General features: G+C 39.8%; 1 non-coding gene across 1 annotated transcript; it reads right to left on the bottom strand.

Moving 5' to 3' along the window:
• Window positions 1–18,540: 18,540 nt before the first annotated feature.
• Window positions 18,541–18,704, bottom strand: LOC118624911. The gene has a single exon (XR_004958564.1). It is a non-coding gene; the product is annotated as a U1 spliceosomal RNA (small nuclear RNA).
• Between the last annotated feature and the right edge of the window lie 2,043 nt (window positions 18,705–20,747).

Genomic DNA, 20,747 nt, shown 5'->3' with positions numbered 1-20,747 from the left:
GTTTGTGTGAATATATACAGTTCCTGAGGGGATGAATTAATGGCTTTTATCCATTTTCAAGGAACCCTTCTAAAGGATTAAGAACTACTATCTGAAATGGATTGACCTGTAAATTCCAGACAAGGCCCAAAGGAGTCTGATCTGTTTTTAGAAAATTAGGTTCAAAGTTGGAATCAGGTGACACTGTCAACCATTCAGGTGCAAGGTTCAAGAATTATATACTGTAGTCATGGAGCAGGTCACAAGCCTGTAAGTCTGGAACTGGGAAAGAAGAATAGAAGGAATAAAACAAAGGCAGTTGTAATAAATACCTATTTTTGGAAAAGGAATTGAGTTTGGACTTGGGTAAGACAAGAAGTTTTCTAGTAACAATTATGTATTCCAGTATGAGTTAATGGGCCTGAGGTGACTCCAACTCTCCTTCCAGAGGGATCTCTCCATACCCTTATAATCAATCTACAAGGGATTCAGAGATGGTAGAGGACTCCCTACTTTCTATTATTGACCCTTATTCACTGCATTTATAAAATTATATCTGAGGTTTTAAAAATCTTCAGGGAGCGAGCACAAAAAAAACACCAATTATTTTCCACAATAATGATAATATTCGCAACGATATCATACAAAGGCAGGTTATTGTAGGGTCAAGATGTGCCACAAAATAATAGGAACATTGGTTTTATAGTTTAGAGAATGAGAACAATTTGTTTCAAAGATTGGATGGTTAGTAGAACTAGTTTTCTCGGAACATTGGATGAATTAATTTCTTTAAGTTCAATATAAACATTGTGGCAGGCACTGTGGAGGATACAAAAACATAGACGACACAGTTCTTTTTTTAAAATATGTTTTTTATTGATTTCAGAGAGAGGCAGGGAGGGAGGAAGAGAGAGAAGTATCAATGAATTGATCAGCTGGGGATGGAACCTGAAACCCGGGCATATGCTCTGACCAGGAATGGAACCGGTGACCTCCTGCTGCATGGGTTGACACCCAGTCAAAAGAGCCACACCAACCAGGCAAAGACAGAGTTCTTAACTTCAAGATACTTACAGTCTTTTCAGGAAACAATTCAAGGCTGTATAACAGTATAAAGTTAAATTTGGTGTGGTCAAGTGCCAAATGAGGGTTCTTGGAAACTGTTCTTCAATGACAATAGCACATGTGCATATGTGCATACCCGTTTGCACACACACACACGCACGTACATCCATAATGAAAGTAGCTTTCAATATCACATTTACTTTCATTTTAAAGAAGAATCAATAATACATTCAAGTATGATATATAGAAGATTGTATATTTCAGTTGTGTGTTCTCCAAGAGTTTTATACATTCCAGTTTTATAGAGAAGTCACATTATTTAAAAAGGCCAGTGTCCATATACTGATAGATTTTCTATTGATGACTTTTTCAGGCTGATCCCTTACATATCTAGTCCTTAAAAAAAGTATTTTTGTTTCATTTGACAGTTTGATAACATTAACACAAATATAGGGTGTCCTAAAAATGTATACACAAATTGAACTAATTATAAAGCCAGTGTTTATTAAAATACATTTCATTTTCAAAATGTAATAAAATCTACAGCCACCCTGTATACATTCTTTGGTGACGGACACCCTATTATTCCCTTATTTAATTTAAACCACACATGAGTGTAGATTTTTCTGGATTTAAGAAACACTCTTGCATTTCTTAGTTTTGTTTGTCATTTAAATCGCAACTATAGTTTTTCTAATACATTACTGTATGTAAACATTCATCTTTATTCCTTTTAACTGTTTGGAAAAAATGGATGCTAAAATTATCTTTGGTTTCTACTTCTAAGTGGGTCAATTAGACAATCCATTTTTAAAATCCTTATTTGAAGAAACTTGGAGATGCTTTAAGACAGAATACATCTATGTGTGCTTCAAGAAAACACTCTGGGTTTATATGTCAGGTGTGAAACAAGTGTGAGACAGCTTGGAGATGTCCGACCGCAGAAGGACAGCCACTGTGACAGTCTGCAGGGGAAGGCACACCAGGCCCAAAGACCAGACGTCTGGGTGCTGGGGGCAGCACCTGAACCCTCCATCTGTTTGTTTTGTCTCCAAAACAAATATAATAGCTACCCTACTCATCTCTCACGGTGTTGTGAAGACAAACTCTGATCATAAATAATTGGAAAACACTTTCCGCAAAGCATATAGAGCAGATTCAAAATTCTAAGGTAACTTTCTAAGAAAAAAATTCACTTGAGTGAGAATCAAAGGAAAGTATATAGATCCATAGCCTTGTGTTTTCCCCAGATAGCCACAGAAGTCCAGGCAAATTGAGTTTTAGTAGGACTCTAAACTATCACTTTAAAAACATTCCCACTGTGAGGATTCCAGCCCTCTGGGTTCTGTGCAAGAACTCTGGCCACCTACTCTGGCGCTGGTCAAGTCTAAAGAGCAATGGAAAAGATGGCTCAGTTGCTGAAATGACACTCAGTAGATAGGAAATTACTGTTAACAACTGGTTGTTAAAGTTCTTTGTTTAAGAAAGTGCTCCCTTCAAACAAGTGTTGACCGAGGGTGTGGAGAAAAGGGGACTCTAGTACACTGCTGGCAGGAATGCAGACTGGTGCAGCCACTATGGAAAACACTATGGTGTTACCTCAAAAAATTAAAAATTGAACTTCCATTTGACCCAGTGATCCCGCTTCTAGGAATATACCCTAAGAAGCCTGAAACACCAATCAGGAAGAATATATGTACCCCCATGTTCATAGCAGCACTATTTACAATAGCTAAGATCTGGAAACAGCCCAAGTGTCCATCAGTAGACGAATGGATAAAAAAGCGGTGGTACATATACACAATGGAGTACTATGCAGCGGTAAGAAAGAAAGATCTCTTATCCTTTGAGACGACATGGAGGGACCTGGAAAGTATCTTCCTAAGCAAAACAAGCCAAACAGAGAAAGACAAGTATCATATGATCTCACTTATTTGTGGAATATAATGAACATAACAGTCTGAGGAATGGGGTAGTCCCAGAGACGTGGAAGTGGGGTACAGACTGACAATCCCCAGAAGAGGGGGTGGTGGGGGAGAGATAAACCACAGAACTTATATGCTTGTATGCATGAACAATGGACATGGACAACAAAGCTGGGGACAGGGCAGGGAGGGAGGGGGAGGGCAAAATAAGGGGGGGGAGGAGAAACATCTGTAACAAAAATAAATTAATTAATTAATAAGAAAAAAAAAAAAAAGAAAGAAAGTGCTCCTTGCCCTGGCCGATTTGGCTCAGCGGTTAGAGCGTCGACCTGTGGTCCAGAGAGACCCGGGTTTGGTTCCTGCTAAGGGCATGTACCTTGGTTGCAGTTTGTCCCCAGCCCTGGTTGGGTCGTGTGAGAGGCAGCCATTCGATGTGTCCTTTTCACGTCAATGTTTCTCTCTCTCTCTCTCTTCCTCTCTTTCCCTCCCATTCTATCCGAACAAAAAATGGAAAAATGTCCTCGGGTGAGGATAAACAAACAAACAAAAAAAATAAAGTGCTCCTCCCAGATTTAAGGACTTGTGGCAAGCTTATCAGACAGAGCCTAGTCACCAACAAAGGGGTGCAAGGTGTCACATTAATGACCTGAATTTTCTATACCACTTCGAATATATTTGTTCTCCTTACATAACACTTGTCTCTTCCCACAAAGCCTTCCTAGAACTAGTCCTACCATCAAGTCAACAGAGACTTAAGAAATACATTATTCTTGAGGAAATTTCAGAGTATTTCCTGCTTTTGTCCATAACTTAGTAATATTGTACCTGTTTTTCTTGGCTAAAGGAAAACAATGACTAAAATGCTTCCTAAACTTTTCTCCTATGGCTGCCTACACCTTCTTTGGAGAGTTCTCATTTACTCCTACTGGTATTGAGCTCTTCTGAAAGATTTAAGTCCATATTATTATTCTATAATATGTTTGATAAAAACTAAATACCTGTAGTAGAGATATGTTTGTATAAATTATAATATATCCACATAAAGAGTACATGGTAGCTATAAAAACAATGCTTAAGCAGTTTTTAAAAACAAGGCCAGAGCCCAGCTGGTGTGGCTCAGTGGTTGAGTGTGGACCCATGCACCAAGAGGTCACTGTTTTGGTTCCCGGTCAGGGCACATGCCCAGGTTGAGGGCCTAATCCCCAGTGGGGGGCATGCAGGAGGCGGCCAATCGATGTTCTTTCTCATCGATGTTTCTGTCTCTCTCTTCCTCTCCCTTCCTCTCTCTCTAAAATCAATAAGGAAAACATAAAAATAAAAACAAGGCTAGAGCTTGTTACAAAGTTAGTTTTTTAAGTGTAAAAAGTAAATACAATATAGTCACAATTAGATAAAGATCCTTGAGTATAGATAGGTTTTTGTTTTCCTTTACATTTTCCTGTATTTTTCCAGTTTTCTACCATGAACATTTTCATGTTTAGATTAGAATAGTCTCTTTGTGAGCTTTTATCTAGTCACTATCAAGTAAATTGCTTTCATATTGTTAATAAGAATATAAGCACTTCTAATTCCAACAATAATGATTACAAATACATAGCATTCTAGGAGGAACTGGTGTATAACAAGTAAGTTCACTCTGGACCAGTCAACTTTCAGTGAGACCTAGAGCTCGCCACTTAGTGTGCAAAGTAGGAAGTGGTGAGGTCACTGGAACTCTGTGGTTGACTTCATTTAACCTCAGCCGCTACAGGCATAGATACCTCGACAGCCTCTCTTACTGCCTTCCCCTTCATCCTTCATTATTTTTTCCTTTCCAACTTCCCATTGTATTCCCATACCTCACTGATGGCTTAAATCAATGGACAGGAGGGGAGGGGGGAAATGAGGCAGGTCAAACTTAAAGGTATAGGGAAGATTCTTTTCCCCTTACTTCTATCTCTGCAGGCAGGAAAGGTCCCTTTGGACGAGTTCTGAGAACTAGAACTATTTCATGAGACAGCTCTCAATGATTCCAGCCAATGAAACTTGTGACCCAGTTGTGGGAGTGGAGTTGAGTTCCCCTTTATTTCTTAGAGGGACTTTTTAAAAGACTCTGGAGGATGTAACAGTTTCTCTTTTCACTTTTTTTGAACACACTGAAAATTCATGCTAGTGATTAAAATGACCTCATTAGCAATTTTGTGAAATTGATCAAGGCCCAAAGTAACTTTTCTGTTATAAGATTGTTGCACTATCATATTCAATAAAGGTTTTGTGGGCAGAGACCGTCTAAGGACATAGAGGAGTGACATATTTGGATGCCCACCCCCCCAAATCTCCATTAGCTCTGGAAGGATACCCAGAATTTAAAATAATTGTATCCTGTGACGCAAACAATATTTTCTCAATCTTATTTAAAATGTTGGGGAGGAAAACTGTCTCTCTGAAATTTTGCCCTTGCTGTTTATTTTGTAACATATAATTTGTGAAATTATAAGACAGGTCCCCCAAGTACTATCTAGTAGGGAAGAAAAAATAAATATCTGCAAGCCAAGAAAGAACAACAACAGAGGTTAGGCCCAGACTACAGCTCTTCCCAGGACTCTGGGAAGCCTCTCAGCAGAGGTCTTGAAAAGCCAGTTTCCAGGCAAGGTACAGGGAAGAAGAGGGAAGTCCCAGGCTGAGGGAAGATCTTGTGCAAAGGCACTGCTGTGTGGATCTTTAAAAACAACGAAGCTTCCTGCTGAGAGTAACTGAAGATGAGACCGGAGAAACAGGCATCCTCTCTGTCACAGATTTAGAGAGAGAGCTTGGGCTCTGCTGTGTAAACCAAGAGCATCCAAATGGCCTCAGAAATTAGGCCATTTGATTAGGCTGGTGTAGTTGTTTTAAAATAGTTTTAGATTTGAATGTCCTTATTATTTACTTATTGTTGACAGTATTACAGATGCTCCCCATTCCCCCCACTTTGCCCACCTTCACCCAGCCCCTGCCCCACTTCAGGCCTTCACCACACTATTGTCTGTGTCCATTGATTATACATCTATTCATATAAATTCTTTGTTTAATCTCTTCTTGTCTCCCCCACTCTTCTCCCCTCTGAGATCTGTCAGTCTGTTACACACATCCATGACTCTGGATCTATTTTGTTCATCAGTTTATTTTGTTCATTAGATTTCCCATATAAGTGAGATCATGTGATATTTGTCTTTCTCTGACTGGCTTATTTCACTTAGCATAATACTTTACAGGTCCATCTATGCTATTGAAAAGGGTATGAGATTCTTCTTTTTTCACAGCTGCATAGTATTTCCTTATGTACATGAATCACAGCTTTTTTTATCCACTCATCTACTGATGGGCACATGGGCTGCTTCCAGATCTTAACTATTGTGAAAAGCACTGCCATAAACATAGGAGTGCATATATTTGTTCTGATTATTTTTTCGGGATTCTTAGGGTATATTACTAGAAGTGGGATTGCTGGGTCAAATGGCAGATCCATTTTTAATTTTTTGAGGAAACACCGTAATACTGCTTTCCATAGTGGCTGCCCCAGTCTGCATTCCCACCAGCAGTGTACTAGAGTCCCCTTTTCTCCACACCCTCACCAGCACCTATTGTTTGTTAATTTATTGATGGCAGCCATTCTGGCAGGTGTGAGGTGATACCTCCTTGTAGTTTTAATTTGCATCTCTATGATGACTGAGCATTTTTTCTTTTGTTTTGTTTTGTTTTTTGGTACGTGCCCCTAGTGGGAACCGAACCCAGGACTCTCTGGTCCACAGGTCGATGCTCCAACCGCAGAGCCAAACAGGCCAGGGCGAGCATTTTTTCTTTTTTGTTAATCTTCACCCAAGGATATTTTTTCCATTGATTTTTAGAGAGAGTGGAAGATAGGGAGAGAGAGAGAGAAACATTGATGTGAGAGAGACACATCAACTGGTTGCCTCCTGCAAGCTCCCTGATTGAGCCTGCAACCAAGGTACATGCCCTTGACTGAGAATTGAACCCATAACCCTTCAGTGTGTGGGCTGATGCTCTAACCATTTAGCGACACCAACCAGAGCGACACTGAGCAATTTTTTATGTCTGTTGATCATCTGTATGCCTTCTTTGGACAAGTGTCTATTCAGGTCCTTTACCCACTTTTTAGTTGGATTGTTTGTCTTCTTTTTGTTGAGTTGTATGAGCTCTTTATATATTTTAGAGATTAACCTCTTATCAAATGTATCATTAGCAAATATGTTCTCCCATACAGTGGGTTCCTTTTTCATTTTATTGATGGTTTCTTTTGCTGTGCAGAAGCTTTTTAGTTTGATGTAGTCCCGTTTGTTTATGCTTTCCTTTGTTTTACTTGCCCTAGGAGATGTATCATCAAAAATACTGCATTGTGATATGTTTGAGATTGTACTGCCTATGTTTTTTCTAGGATTTGTATGGTTTTGCAACTTACATTTAAGTCTTTTATCCATTTTGAGTGCATTCTTGTTTATGGTGTAAGTTGGTGGTCTAGTTTCATTATTTTTTTTCATGTGCCTGTCCAATTTTCCCAATACTATTTATTGAAGAGACTGTCTTTACTCCATTGTATGCTCTTGCCTCCTTTGTCAGATATTAATTGACCATAATGGCGTGAGTCAATTTCTGGGTTCTCTGTTCCGTTCCATTGATCTATATGCCTGTTCTTGTGCCAGTACCAGGCTGTTTTGATGACAGTGGCTTTGTAGTATAGTTTGATATCCAATACTGTGATCCCTCCAACTTTGTTATCCTTCTGTCTCAAGATTTGAATGCCTTTCGATAGGTCAGGGTCTTTTTCAGGTTCATACAGCCTCCTACTTCGCTATATTAAACACTGAGACTTCACATATTAAATACCTGGTAGTGAAGGCATTTAAGATTGTCTCAGGAAGCCTCTGGGTAGACAATGAAGAATGGAAGGACTAGAAGAATAGGCATGATCAGATTTGCAATCTAGGAAGGTAATTCAGGCAGTAAAGCAGAGAATAGGTTTTATGACGGTTGCTGGTATGAACTGGATGGAAAAGCTGATCAGAAAGATATTTAGAAGATAGAACCTACAGAACCTGGTAACTGATCGTATGTGGAAGATAAAGAAGAAGGAAGTTGAAAACGCTTCTAGGTCTTGCTTTAGTAAAGGGGTGGATTGGGGTGTTACTCACTGAGATGGGAACTTTGTAAGTCCTGTGAGACATTTTTGGCAGGTGACATGTGCACGGGCTGGAGATATGGATCCTGTGGGCATTTGGCTTCACTCTTCATCCAGATCCAAGCCAGATATTTGGGTTTAAGCGTCTCTTAGTACTATTTATGTTCATCAGCTTCTTTGGCTGGATCCCAAGGAAAAGCAGGATTTCTGTTCTGACTTGTTCCCACCTACCTCAGTTCTCAATCTGTAACCATCCTGAGGGGCTGTAGGGGGAGGAGTGTAATTGTATTTCATCTTCTTGTAACTACTCCCTTCCACTCCCACCCATCAACTCCCTGCCCCCTGGCTGTTTGTGCTGTTATTGTCAGCAGGTAATTGTGCCCACATGGCTAACCACCCAGGAGCCCATGCTGACCCGTGGGCTGCACGTGAACATGAGCTGCTACCGGCAAGAGGTGGCAGACACACAGCCGTGAGCACACCCGACACAACAGGCTTTCCTATCCCATGAAGACCAGCTGACTAATCTGTAATAGGTCTGCTGAAGGGGGTGGGGCTCAGGCTGTGCTGCTTATGGGGTTGGAACTAATGGCAAAACCATTCTTAGAAACTTGGCATGAAAAGGAACATGCAAAGGAACAGCTACTTCGCAGGCCAAAAGCGTTTACATTTCCTTCAGTAATTTGAGGCTTTCTCCTCTGGACCTGAGATGGGTTTGGGGTCTATAAATAAAATCCACTTTAAAGCCGTGCCTGAAAATGACTGAATTCTTGGTGTAACTTTGACACCCAGAAAATGAAACAAATGACCAATGAGTGCATACCTTGAAGGACCTCCACAGCCCCAGTCATATTCCTCCATGGAAACATACAGCATTGAATCCTAGGGCAGTTCCATGATACTTGGGTCGTCCACACACTAACCTTTGAGGAAGGGGGAGGGGAAAATCCAGATGCAGAGCAAGTGAGGCTCCTTGAAGCACATTTGGACACATTCATATATTTGTGTTCGTTTTAATTATTACAGTGCTCATTGGCAAGGAAAAAAATACTTATAATTTCACAACCCCCAAATCCTCTCCAAATCCTTTTCTGTATGTACATACGCAAACAATGTTTGTATTATAAAATTGAGATCACACTGCACATTTAAGGCTTTTGTTCTTTATTTTAATTGAGATACAGTTTACATAAAGTACATTGTTATAGGTGTTAGGCGTACATTTTGATGTGGTTTGACAAATGTGTACCCACCCTGTTCCTCCACCTCCCTTTCAAGCCATTTTCTAAGATGAGAAAGAATCAACCAATGAATGCATAAATAAGCAGAACAACAAATCTCTCTCTCTCTAACCAATAGAAATAAAAAATAAATAAAACCAATAAAAAAAATTCTCATTTTGAGGGATAATGCCAATGGCCTCCAGAAAGACTGGCTTAGTTTATTTCTTACTCTTGTTAAAACATCTGCCCTGGATGGTTTGGCTCAGCGATTAGAGCGTTGTCCTGAGGTCCAGAGAGACCCGGGTTCAGTTCCCGCTAAGGGCATGTGCCTCGGTTGCAGTTTGTCCCCGGCCCTGGTTGGGTCGTGTGGGTGGCAGCCACTCTATGTATCTCTTTCACATCGATGTTTCTCCCTCTCTCTCCCACTCTATCCGAACAAAAAATGGGAAAATGTCCTCAGGTAAGAATAAAAAAACAAACAAACAAACAAACAAACAAAAATCCTATGAGTTTGTTTTCTCACACCCCACTAACACTGAAAATTGGGGAGAAAACATCTTTGATCTTAGTCTTCATTTCATAGAAACATGGTATCGTTTTCATCTGTATTTATTTTATTATTAAAGAGGTTGAAAACTTTTTCTTCTAAGGAAGATTCTGTTTTGTCATTTTACAGTGAAAGTAAATGGTCATTTAAAACAATATTCCCAGGCCTGGCTGGGGTGGCTCAGTTGGCTGAGCATCGACCCGATGGGTGCTGGGCCCTCACTACCAGCCTCTGGGTTTGGGGCTTGATTCTCAGTGGGAGGACATGCAGGGGAAGGGCAGTACATAGATGTTTCTCTCTCATTGATGTTTCTCTCTCTCTCTCTCTCCCTTCCTCCCTCTCTAAAAGTAATTGAAAATGTATTTAAATAAATAAATAAATAAATAAATAAATAAATAAATAAATAAATAAAGTTTCCAAATGATCAATCAACTGGCTATGGAAAAAAATGACCCTATTCAAGAAGGGAGGGTAAAAATAAATCAATGAAAAAAGCCAGAAGCCAAACTTTCTCTTACTTTTAGACAATGGCTTTATTCTATAATGATTGGCATTGGCCTTATTCTATAACTGATTTTGCCTAGTTTTTGCTTCTCAAGAAATGCTTTTGTTTTCAAGTACTTTTAGAAAGATTTTAATTCTGTTTGAGCAGAACATTAAATTCTATTTTAGATGGCCAGGTTTTGAAATAAAAATTAACCCACTAAAGACACCTTGAAACCAGGACACACCTTTGGTGTTTTAAGAATGATTAAGGAAGAGACAAATAGCCAGTGTCCAGGAAGCCATTTGCATTTTGTCATCTTGTCCAACAACAAAGTTAGTAAGTGAGGTTTGAAAACATCCCAGCCTTTTGTGTCAAATCCCAGGGTTGGCTGATACCATTTTCTTAGTGCATCGTCATTTTATTTCAAACTATAATCACCATTATCAGCAAATATATACAAAAAAGACAATGTTGTCTAATATTTTTAAGAGGACCATTTGTGTTTTTTTTAGTCTTTACCCGAGAATATTTTTTATTTATTTTATTTTATTTTTTTATCCTTACCCAAGGACATTTTTGCATTTAACTTCAGATAGAGTGGGAGGGAGAGAGGGGGAAAGCGAGAGAAACATCGACATGAGAGAGACACATCGACTAGTTGCCACCCACATGATCCCAACCAGGGCTGGGGACAAACTGCAACCGAGGTTTGTGCCCTTAGTGTAGCGGTTCTCAACCTGTGGGTCACTACCCCTTTGGGGGTCGAACAATCCTTGCACAGGGGTCGCCTAAGACCATCAGAAAACACTTATTTCTGATGGCGATTCATAACAGTAGCAAAATACAGTTATTAAGTAGCAATGAAATAATTTTATGGTTGGGGGTCACCACAACATGAGGAACTGTATTAAAGGGTCACGGCGTTAGGAAGGTTGAGAACCACTGCCTTAGCGGAACTGAACCCAGGACTCTCTGGTCCGCGGGCCGATGCTCTAACCACTGAGCAAATCCGGCCAGGGCAACCTGAGAATATTTTTTCATTTATCTTCAGATAGAGTGGGAGGGAGGGACAGAGGAAGAGAGGGAGAGAAACATCAATGTGAGAGATACAATGATTGGTTGCCTCATGCAAGGACCCTGACCAGGGCCGGGGACAGAACTGAAACCAAGGTACATGCCATTGGCTGGAATCGAACCCGCGACTCTTTGATCTGTGGGCCGCCACTCTAACCACTGAGCCAAACAGGCCAGGGCCATTTGTGTTTTTTTATTTGAAGCACACTTGAACCTGAAATAGCTCAGTTCCTTATCTGTAGAATTGAGGGGGTTGATTAAGTTTAACTGTAAGCTCTCTTTGGGATATAAAACTTCAGTTACAGAAAATCATCATTATTATAGTAAATGTTAGTAATATTTTTATGATCACAGAGATTAATAAATTCATAGCACTTTAATAAGTTTGTGTTTCTGGAATGTCCACAAAGCTATTTGGAGATGCAATAAGCATGTAGGCAGTAGGAATGCAGGCTCTGGAGTTGTAGGCATTTCTGGGTCCGAAACTCAGCTTCACCCTTGCTCTCTGTTGGCCTTCAGTTAGTTACTTAACCCCTCAGTTTGCTTATCTGTAAGGTGGAGATAATAATACTGTCTATCTTGTAGATTATTATAAAAAATAAATGCTAAGCACTTAAATAATTGTCTGACACGTAGGAAATGCACAGGATATGGTAGCTGCTATTATTATGATGTCATCATCATCATCATCACCATCAGGAATGCATGGAATCAAATAGAAGAAGCCATCACTTTATTATTTGAGAGTTGTAGACTGATTATTTTATTGTCTCATACACAATGAATCTGATTCCTACATCCCATCCGGAGGATATAGTAACAGAAAACCCCCTCTACTCCCTGGCAGGTTCTTTTCTAACTAAATTGCCCTCTTGAGCTGATGGTGTTCAAGGTCGTACATATTGTGAAGGTCCAGCTGGTCTGGAAGGAGGCCTGGAACCCCTTGTGGCCTGAATGCACCCACTTCCCAGACCACTCCCCTCTGAATCCTGGCCACAGTGACGATGGAGAGACCAAGGCACATCTCCAGAGGGGGTGCAACTGCTCCCCACTACATATTCCTAGAGAGACTCATACCAACCTCTCAACGTCCCTGAAACTCCCCTGCAATGTCTTCATAAACCCTCTCTTACCATATGTGACTCAACCTGAAATGACCCCTCTTGTTTTGGGGACCTTGCTAACTGTCATCTGCAACCCTCCCTCAGTTTTTTCACCAGAGCACCAGCACTGTGCCTTATAGTTACAGTCAGTTACACGTGACTCTGTCTGCTCCCTGGACCAAATAAGTAGCCCAGTAAATATGATGAATGAATGTATGAACAGGACAATTCCTGTTCTTCATAGGGATGGTCGGGACCCGCCCAAGACAGAGTTTTCAAAGATTTCATAAATACTCCCTCTCATTTCAAACATTGGCATGTGTTCTACTTCCCCCACCAGCAGGATTCCCTGGGGGCTACCTTTGTTATCACTCTGCCTGCAGCTTACATGTTATCTTATCTTCACTATCATCACCCTGGAGACTGGTTTTGTTTTCCCCATTAATCGATGAGGACACCTAAAGCTCAGGGAGATATGAAGCCACTAGCCCAAGACTAAATATTAGCAGATGGATTGAATTCCAGGTTTGTCTGACTCTGTCGCCCAGTGCTCTTTCCACCATACTACATTGTCTCCAGAAAGAGGGACGGGCAGGTGGAGAGGTCTGTCACCTCGGATGTATATTTATTTTATTTTATTTTTTTATCCTCACCCGAGGATATTTTTCCATTTTTTGTACAGATAGAGTGGGAGGGAGAGAGAGAGAGAAACAATGACGTGAAGGGACACATCGAGTGGCTGCCACCCGCACAACCAACCAGGGCCGGGGACAAACTGCAACCCAAGTACGTGCCCTTAGCGGGAACCGAACCCGGGTCTCTCTGGACCGCAGGCCGACACTCTAACCGCTGAGCCAAACTGGCCAGGGCTCACCTCGGATGTATATAGGTGGAACTCCAAAGCGTTCACAAGTAGGCAGTACTGTTTTGAGGCCTGTGAGAAAGTGGGTGGTGGTGTCTGTTTTGAATGTGGCAGAAGAGCTTGAAATGTCACCACCAACTTGTCATTGATGTTTGTCTTTTGGCTCAAGGGATTGTTCCCTATTAAAGCAATTAAATCGCCCTGGGAGGAGCAGGGCATCTTATTTATCTCTTACATACCTTATCAGTTCAAGCCAAAATGATGCAGGTCTGGAAAGTGACATATACATAATTCTCAACCCAAATAAAGAGCTAAACGGAGGAGGCAAGCTCGAATGACCAGCAGCTGAGTTTATTTGGCACTAGCAAGGGAATTGCAAATTGGGAAATGCATGGTGTAGCAAGCTACAGGGGCTCTGTTGAGGGTGGCATGGCTGTATTTATGGGCAAGGAGTGTGAAGAGGGGGAAGTCCAGCCAGAGTCCAAGCAGTGAGTTCATTGGCTTGATGATGGAGAGGGATTCTTGGCAGATGTTCATTAGTCAGCAGGTTTTCTTGGTTTTCAATAAATCAGGCATTTAATGGAAATCAGTCTCTTGGGTTCTTAAGTTCCATTTTCTAAGGGTGCATGTGAGAGATTCTCCATTTCATATCCTCTGGTTCCATTTCAGTTTGAAATCCTTTCTCTATCTATTATCTATCTATCTATCTATCTATCTATCTATCTATCTATCTATCTATCTATCTATCATCTATCTATTTATCTAATGTTTTAAATGAAGACAATCTCTGTTGGTATCATTCTTCTGGACATGTGTTACCAGAGATGTGTTAAATTAGTTTTCTTTTAATCTTTTTGGAGCAAAATTTTAATCGTTTGTGAGTCATCTTTTAAGTATGAAAAGAGATTGCTATTTAAAGACATCCAAAAAAGAATTTTAGTATTTTAATTTTCTAGAAGATTCATCTGGTAGATATATGCTTTGGGAAATTTATGAAGGCTGCATTTGCATATTAGAGTAGCTTTTAAAAAATATTCTAAAACAATATATTAGTATCAAGTTAAAGCAATGAAATGTTCCACACTTTTATTAATAGTCCCTTTCGCTGTCTTATGGTTGCTGTTTGCATGAAGAATCTTTTTCCTCCTTTTCCTTTCAGCCTATTTGTACCTTCGAATGTAAAGCATGTCTCCTGTAGCATACACATGGATCTTATTCTTTTTATCCCATTTGATAATCTCTACTTTTGATTGGATTGTTTAATTCATTCACATTTACTGTTGTTATTGCTTTAGTTGGATTTATATCTGCTATGCATTTTTTTTTTTTTTACCATGCATCATGTCTTTCCTTCCTCTCTTCCTTCTTAACTGGTTTATTTTGAATTAAGTGAGTATTTTCTAGTGTAGCATTTTAATTCCTTTAATGATCCTTTTACTATTTAGTTTTGTTATTTTCGTATTGGTTGCTCAGGCAGATGTTATACTTTTCACTTTTGCTGCTTTAGCATGCTCAGCAGACTCAATGAAGTGTTTCCAGAAAATATAAATACCACATTGAGTCTTTCTTAGTATTGTCAAAGTTTTAGGATTATCTTTTGGATAAAACAATCAAGATAAGAGCAAGATTATATAAAATAAAGGAAAAAAAGCAAGATTATTATTAAATTTGTACTTTTGGGGAGAGAGTTATAAAGGAGTTAATGACTGGGTTTAGTGGTGTGAGGATGAGACAGAGCCTCTGATATCAGAAATAGCCTGGTGGGAGAACAATGCACATCATTAAGATGCGATTGCTACATAAATGGTCCTTTTGTTTTAGAGAGTGCAGTTTATAGTAATTGGAAAAAAAAAGCCCTTGTGCCATTTTCATTGTTTGCTCCATTTGTTTGCTTTCTATATAACTGAACTTCACACAAAGGAGAGAATGAAACTGTTTTCAGGTGCATCGAGGTATTTTCTATAGTCTTTCATTTCAGAGCTTAGTTCTTGTTAAGTATTTTCCAGGCTATGTGTATGTTTTATGAGATTCAAAGAAGAATGACATTTCTTTGGAAACCAACCTCTAATTTGATTGAATATTACATTTTTTAAAACAGAAAAAATTGGATTTCAATCACATTCTGGGTTTATTTCTAGCCATTTTCTAAAGCAAGCCTTGTTGAAATTAGGAGACATAATTCTACTTCACATTTCCAAAGGCTGTGTTTCCAAAAACACAGAAACACAGATATATAGCACTCTGCCACACAAACATTATTAAAAAAATATGAGATGCAATTCTCAACCACACTGCATTTCTCATGACTTTTTGTTGGTGTTTATACCTGGGTGAAATGAGTTTGGGGAAAAGTCAGTTTGAAGCAGCAACTCTTTTTGAAGCAGCAACTCTTTACTTTTGCTCATTTTATGAATAGTGCATGGGATTGACATGTGGGAGTAAATGGAAAACGCTGAGACTTAGAGCAACCTTCAAAGGATTTAGGGGAAAGACAATGAAAATGGTTTGTATGAAGTTCAGCTATAAACCCATGGGTACGAGGGATAGCACTGTTTGCTTCTAAGCTTAATTGGTTGTTTTAATTTTTGTAACTCGGGACCTACTTCCTAGAATCACAGCAAACAACAGAAATAGTTAAAATACGTTTTCTGAGAATAGATATCTGGATCTCATCACATTAGCTTTTAATGATCAAAAAGTGGTTCTGTGAGATTAGTGTAGTTTTATGAGTGAGGACCATATTGATGGATTAGAGGGAAAGAAAACAGTCTTTCTTGGGGGAAAATGGACTAAGCAAGGTATAAATGACAGAGAAGTGTTCGTTCATTTGTACATTAATTCATTTGTTCATCTATTCGTTTAGCAACTATACTCTGTCCACTATGTGCCAGGCACTTTGCTGGGTTGTGATAAATCTGGGAGAATATCGATGGCACTGGTATGTCTTAGTATATTACTATCTGTTTACAGATTCCATTCCATTCTATTTCATTAAAAATGGAATTTTTATATAATTGACATATAACATTTATTAATTTTATGCATACAACATAATAATTATAAGGTTATAATACAATAATAAGGTTAGTTAATATCCATCACTACTCATAATTACATTTTTTTTTCTTGTGATGAGATCTTCTAAGGTCTATTCTCTTAGCTACTTTTTTTTTTTATCCTCACCCGAGGACATTTTCCCATTTTTTTGTTCAGGTTGAGTGGGAGGGAGAGAGAGGAACAGAGAGAGAGAGAGAGAAACATCGATGTGAAAGGAACACATTGAGTGGCTGCCACCCGCACGACCGACCAGGGCCGGGGACAAACTGCAACCGAGGTACGCGCCCTTAGCGGGAACCGAACCCGGGTCTCTCAGGACCGCAGGCCGACGCTCTAACCGCTGAGCCAAACCAGCCAGGGCCTCTTAGTTACTTTCAAATATACAATACAGTATTGTTAGCTATAGTCACAATAGTGTACATTACATCCCTAGGACTTATTTATCTTATAAATGGGAGTTTGTACTTTTGACACCTGCCCACACCCACAACCACCAACCCATCATTTCATTCCAATTTTAACATGATGGTTTTATGCACAAAATTTAGTTCGATTTGAACGCAATTAAGAATCATCATTATTTTATTCAATTGCACAAATGTACAATCTCATAATTTTGGTCTATGATAAAGGAATAATATGTTTATAATGTTCTTATTTCAAAAGTACTATGTGTAATGATTTTAAAATGCAAGTCTAATTTCCCATTCAAATAAAGGATAGGCTGGGAAAATATATCTTAAAGCTCAAAATTTTGGATTCTTATGAAAAAAAAAAAAAAAAAGGTCCTAAGAAGGAAAACTCTTTTTCCTTTCAATTTCTCACTCACAAGACCTAATGAGCAAATGGGATTCAGTATCATCCAATCTAGACTTTAAGATTCACACAAAACAACAATAAAAAACAAACATATAGCTGTTTATTGAGATCATTTTGCTTTAGAATATTGTATCCACAAGACTTATTAGTGTAAATGTCTACATTGTGTGTTTAGAGCAATTTGGGATACCCTGGGTCAGTTTTCACACTGTATTTTATATGGGCTAAGCATATTAAGTTATGCCCAAAACATCAAGGACACTGTCTTGCTATTAATACCAAGGCAGGTGAGAAAAGTAAAACTTAAATGCTAAATGAAAGAAAATGTAAGTGTGTCCCCAAAGTTTTCCTACAATTGTTCCAAGTAGGTGTAGAACTAGGGCCTAGTGAGAGTTGAGGAGATGCTTGTCAGATCAGCCTCAGGGAAAATCCGGGTGCAAAGGATTTGCAAGAGAATCCCTCCAGGGTTCAAGTCAATTAAGGACCGGCTTAAAAAAATGGACTAGGAATCCAGTATACTCCCAGATTCCTTAACCTGTATTGTAGTAAGACCTCTGCAGTCAGCTGGATTGGGTTTCTGTTGTGGTTTCAGCTGTGTGACCTTGGAGGAAATGATTTAACTTCTCTAGGTCTTAGTTTCCTCACCTTTAAAACGGAAATTACAGTAATACTTCCTTATCACAAAGAATGGCTGAGCTGAAATGAGATAATGCAACGCACAGTGCAAGGCACTGAGCCAGCTCCCACCAAATGCTAGTCATGATTATCTGTTAAATATGTGCCTGACAACTGGCAAATGACTTAGAAAACTAGTCAACAAATAATGAAATTGTATTATTCCCCCCAAACACATTGTTTCGACGATGGGGACAACTGCAGATTGATCAATCCATCAATATCTCTGCCTTTAAGTGCAGCTCATGTGGTTTCCCTGAGCACTTCTGTGTCCCTTGCCAGGTCTCCTTTGGAGGCAGTTGGAGTCCTGGCTCTCCCACAAATGATTTGGCCTTTAGGTGCTCAGGAATTTTATTTCCACTTTGTGGACGAAAATGGGCATAGGTGCAAATGCCAAGGCTGGCAGTAACCTCACAGAGTGATCCTATCATAAATTCCTAACTGGGTAGGTCACGGTAGGTAGTCATACCTATAAAAGATTCCTCTTCGCCTTAGCAAGTCCTGTCTATTGCTTTTGTGCATCTGGGTTAACATGCCTTTGAAATGCCTGTTTTTATTTTTTATTTTTCCCTCAGGGGAGAGTGCAAATACAGTTTCCCACTACCACAGATTATATAGTCAAGTTTCCCACATTTGGGGAAATCAAAGGGGTCAGCACTTCCAGAGTGCAATGGATAAGCTTCGCCCTGGGGACACCACCTTCGTGACCATGGCACCTCCCCTGCCAGGGAAGTATAAAATGCCTCTTTTTTAGACCCCTCAAAGGCATAACCACCCTTAAGGGAGCACTTAATCTTGTTGACTATCCTGTACCTGGCTTTCTCCCACCTTCGTGTAACCATCCTCCCATCCCTCCTTGATTCCCAAACTCATTCTCTGCAGCATCTGAGATCTTGCTTCCTGGCAACTACCATCAATTTGACTCAAGTAAACGCTTATTTAAAAAAATTCTCTATAGATTTGGACATTTCTTACATTGATAATTTTACCAGTTTTATAGGTACTCCTCTATCAGAATAAAAGCAGGAATGTCAAGTATCCTGGCAAAAGGACAGATTTTAGCTTCACTTTTATTTTCTTCCAGAGCCATGTAAGAGAATGTTTCTCTTTCCTCTATTTGCACCTCGCAAAGACAGTAAGCTGACCTTATGATCCTAATATTTTTTATTCACATGTTCAAAAAAGCTACTACCAGCATTCTATAGTTCTTTTTTTTTTTTTAATTTCTCACCTGACGATACTTTTTTCCATTTTTATCTACAGGTAGAGTTGGGGAGAGAGAAACCATCGATTGGTTGCCTCCCTCACGACCCTGACCAGGGCCGGGGACTGAACGGCAACCGAGGTACGTGCCCTTGACCAGAATCGAACCCGTGACTCTTTGGTCTGTGGGCCGACGCTCTAACCGCTGAGCCAAACTGACCGGGCTACAGTTCTTTTTAAAGATTTTTTTAAAAAATTGAGTTTTAGAGAGGAAGGGAGAGAGAAAGCGAAACAAGGATCGGCTGCCTCCTGAATGCCCCCTACCAAGGGTCAAGCCTGCGATCCTGCACGTGCCCTCACCAGAACTTGAACTGGTGACCTTTCAGTGCATGGGACGATGCTCAACCGACAGAGCCACACTGGCAAGGGCTACAATTAATTCTTTTTTAAAAATTGAAACCCTGTAACTACTGATTAGTAAAAAAACGACAACAAACAAGCAAAAAAACAATGTAAGAGTTTTGAAAAATATAGCTGTGCAGTGGTTCTCAAACACAGAGAACAAATAACGTGTTCTTTGCTTCATGGAAAAATGGAAAAAATATAGTGGAAAAATTTATCTTAAAGCTAAAAGTAATAAAAGTCATTCTGAGACCATGTTCTCCCTAAATTTTAGTGTTATTAAAATACATATTTTTTCCTATGAAATGCTGCTTATATACTTATATATTTTAAAAATGTTCTCATTTGGAGAAAGTAAAAAAGAAAGGCAAACTCATATTGATTTCCTTAATTCTTTTTTAAAGTAAGTTTTTGGAGTCCAAATTCTAAGAACCAGGGATAATTATAATAGAGCGGACAAAAAAAGGGGTTCTGTGTAAAGTAACCTCACAGGGTGATCTGGTCATAAATTCCATGTGAGTAGTCACGTCCCGGGCCCCTAACCCTCTTAGCCCGTCCGTGGTCCCCGTGCCTCTAGGACCACACACCCACCCTGCCGGCGCGACCTCTCCAGGCCGAGTGGCACCACCCTCCTCCCCGTGACCTTGCGCACCCTGTCCATCCTGTCCACGGTCAGCGGCACCTACCCTGTGCCACACCGGACAAGTGTGCGTCTCTCCCTTTCCTGTCCTCTCCAGTCCTAGGATTTCCCCGCTCTGCCTTCTCCGCCTCCTGCTCGCCCACAGTGAGTGCTGTGTACCTTCCTCAACTTTCTCCCTCGATTCCAAACGCATGAAAGGAACCGCCAACTGCCTTTCTCCGGGGCCCTTCTCAATCCCTTGAGATCTTGCTTCAGGGCATGTCCTCAAGCATTTGGCTCAAGTAAATTCTTATATGATTCTTTTATAGTTTGGATGTTCTTTGTCAACACTAATACATAATTTTTAATTGATTTAGGTTTTAAAAGTGTGTTTTTCAAAACCCCAGGGTTCATCTGACATGCATTAGGGCTCTCCAAATTTTTTTATCTCAGTTTCACATAGAGTGATATACTGTGGTCTTCAATCACCCCTGAGGACAAAAAAGAGGTACTGTAATAAATTATAAATTTCTAACTGGGCAGGTTCATAGTGGG

The sequence above is a fragment of the Molossus molossus genome, unplaced genomic scaffold, assembly GCF_014108415.1.
Source record: "Molossus molossus isolate mMolMol1 unplaced genomic scaffold, mMolMol1.p scaffold_m16_p_10, whole genome shotgun sequence".
Classification (NCBI taxonomy): Eukaryota; Metazoa; Chordata; class Mammalia; order Chiroptera; family Molossidae; genus Molossus; species Molossus molossus.
Note: the sequence above shows the minus strand (reverse complement) of the source record. Positions and strands in the feature narration are given on the sequence as shown.